At 42.8% G+C, this 3352-nt stretch overlaps 1 pseudogene; it reads right to left on the reverse strand.

Moving 5' to 3' along the window:
• Positions 1–300: 300 nt before the first annotated feature.
• On the reverse strand, positions 301–2366 carry LOC125291668 (annotated as a pseudogene).
• Between the last annotated feature and the right edge of the window lie 986 nt (positions 2367–3352).

A 3352-nucleotide genomic window follows, 5' to 3' on the forward strand; every position in this document is an offset into this window, starting at 1 on the left:
CCTGGAGATCAAGAAGCTCAAGTTAGAGATTCAGCTCCTCGAGAGGGTAGGCTATGATGTTTAAGACCTAGATTGACTTTGGTTAAGCCAGATTGACCCTCTGAAATAATGTTCTTTTTCTACATTCACAGCAAATGCGCGAATGAGCGAATAAAGAAAAAATGTATGAACAAATGTATTTCTCTATTGTATTTCTTCAACACACACAAAACAAAGGACTTTCAACAAAAAGCACTAATTCCTTCCCTGAGGACACCTAAATTATATTGAACATTCACCTATACAAATGAAATCAAAAATCTATCCAAAAAACTGGTTGGTGATCGCCTGTCTGACGGCCACTCCTGTGGGATGGTCTACTGTGATGGGGTCCACAACGTCATCAGCCACCAATGGCACATGAGGGGTTCTCTCCTTCCTAATACTGGTGATGTTATGGAGCACCACACATGCAGTAATGATCTGTCTGGCTCTTTCCGGCTTCATCCTCAGACCCCGAATGTCATTTCAATCCTCACCCTTCATGTGCTGAGGGCCCTGTTGAAGCGGCCCTCTGACCGACTCTGTGGGTCACTGTATGGATTCATCAGGAACCGCATACAGGCATACCCTCGGTCCCCTACGAGTAATCCATCGTAACGGCCTATTAAAGGGGGAGAACATGGTGTGGTTAATGCTTGTGTAATTGGCACACCTTGCTGAAACTGACGGCAAAGACTAGACTCCCGGAAAATACGCGAGTCGTGCACTGAGCCGGGCCATTTGACGTCGACGTTTCTTTTACATAGTCTGGATATTATGAAGCACCAGTACGTTAGTACCTGCATGCATTTGCTCATCCCACATGATCTAGCCTAATACTTTACCTGCACATTGATACTATGTGTTGACTTTCGGTTCACAAAGTCAGCCTCATGCTCCCCTAAAGGTGCATTGATGGGGACATGGGTACAATCAATAGCACCTATGAGTTTGGGGAATCCTAGAAATGGATTAGAGAATTGACCTGTCGCTAAGCCCCGCCCCCCATTGTTACCGTGTGAAAACTTGGACAAACAACCCAGACTTGATTAGAAATACATTGTGGACAATGGCAGCTGACAGTATATGAAAGCAGGCTTTGAGGACGTTTTGGTGGATAAATGGATTTACTTTCCTCCAGAAGCTATCAAAAGGGACTTAATTATGCTATGGAGGGGTGTATTCAAAACTTTAGAATACATACAAGGGGACAAGCAGTTGTGGCGAGTAGCCGTGCAAATCCCACTGACGTTAATGCTAGCTATAGCAAGCTAGTGGAAGATTGATGCTAAGATATGTTCGGTTACGTTAATATTTGATGTAGTAAGAATATAGTAGTTGGTTATTGAGCATTTTCATATTGGGATTTAACAGGGAACCTGTGCCCACGTTGTTGGCTTAATTGCGTACATTACGTCGAGCTGTTGCAAACACGAGAGACGTCCTGTAGGCTACTTTTGATGAAAATATACCCCGTTTTCTAGCCTCTCGGGGTACCGGCTATCAGTATTACACGTCCCCAATGCAAAACGTTTGACCATGGTTATCCGTCTGGGTTTTTTGAGTTAATAAACTCCATAAACAACCATTCATTTTATGCCTGCCCCCTGTTGTTTCCTATGGAGTTGTCCGAGCTGATGTCCGAGTCCCATTGAGGCTGGACTGTCATTGGCTCATCAGCGTTCTAAGGGTGGCGCTTAGCGACAGGTCAATTGTAGAACGTAAAAAAAAACACGTGCAATACACCACACTGGCCATACTTCCATGACCTTTAGCGAATAACTATTCCATGTGACAATATTATGGACTATTCAAGCCCTACACATAAGTACATAATGCTTGAAGAACGAACCCTGCACGCACACATTCAAGACTGACGCTCTACCGCCACACATTTAGTGGTTTTGTATCACCTGAAAGTTGATAGAATCCTTCCTTCACGGTTTGAGATGGCAAAAAGCCAGGAAACACCACAAACACGTCTAATAATTTATTGGGTGCAGCTACAACCTTTTGAATTGCACGGCACACCGTGTTTTTGCTTAGATTTTCTACATCACCAACTGCATGTAAATATGTTCCCGTGGCAAAAAAACACAGTGAAACACAGACACACTGCGCAACTGTAAGCGCACGGATTCTTTTTGTGGCATTACCTACATAAGGTCCAACAAGAGCGATCAAATAGCGAATACCCTCTGATGAGAACCTGTATCTCTCATAAAGTATATCCTCAGGCAATGCTAAAGGATCGGATCTGTCCCGAAACACCCTCGTCTCCGGAGGGACCCTTGAACGATGCGTGCACCGAGATCCACGGTAATACCTACGAATGGTGACACCATTATTAAAGAAGGGGCTAGGAAGACCTGCGTGAAGCTGGCCCCCCATGTTATTCAAAAATGATTAAAAACACTGCTATTCGTTTGTGCTACGTTTGTGCTGTAAAAATGACCGTTTGTGCTGTTAAGGGTTTTAAGTAATTAAACTTTACATTTTCTGGCCAGTGACGTCACTTAGCCCACCATACTTGTCCAAATTTCCCCAAAATAGTCTCAATCGTTTGTGCTCATTTGTTGCCGTTAAAAGTAACATTTGTGCTACTATGTTTTTAAAGATATTCCACGTTATTTGTTACGCGTGTGACGTCATCCAGCCCCCCATCAATGTCCAAATCTTCACAAAATGGTTTCAATCGTTTGTGCTAGGTTTGTGCTGATTTGTGCCGTCAAAAAAAAACATTTGTGCTACTATGTTTTCTAAGTTATTATGGTTTATTTATTACTCGCGTGACGTCACCAGCCCCCCATCAATGTTCAAAATTCCCCAAAATGGTCTCAATCGTTTGTGCTATGTTTGTGCTGATTTGTGCCGTTAAAAATAACTTAAAAAAACATAGCTGCACAAATGTTATCACGCTTTGTTACAGGTGTGACGTCATTCAGCCCCTCATCAGTGTCCAAATCTCCTCAAAATAGTTGTGATGTATACTGCAGATGATGGCTTTAATGCACTCCGGAGCATTAGTGAAGCAAGTAAGTAAGTGAAAGCAAAGTAAGATAAGTGAGCAGTGAGCTAAGTAAGCTAACATCCTCTGGCTGTTGTCCAGCCTTTATACCCCTTCAAGTCATCCCAGACAAGTCACTCTATGTTTACAGATAACTGACCAAGTAATATATGGTACTTCACCTTTGCCCTCTCATCCTGTTATTCATACATTCTTTAGGTTTTGCCATTCTTTAGGTTTTGCTTACATTTCCTGGCACCAAACCTTGTCAGTCAATAATTTCTGTGTTACCTGAGTCTTCTTTGTCGGCCTCACTTGTGAAAA

Source organism: Alosa alosa, chromosome 3 (assembly GCF_017589495.1).
Source record: "Alosa alosa isolate M-15738 ecotype Scorff River chromosome 3, AALO_Geno_1.1, whole genome shotgun sequence".
In the NCBI taxonomy this organism is placed as follows: Eukaryota; Metazoa; Chordata; class Actinopteri; order Clupeiformes; family Clupeidae; genus Alosa; species Alosa alosa.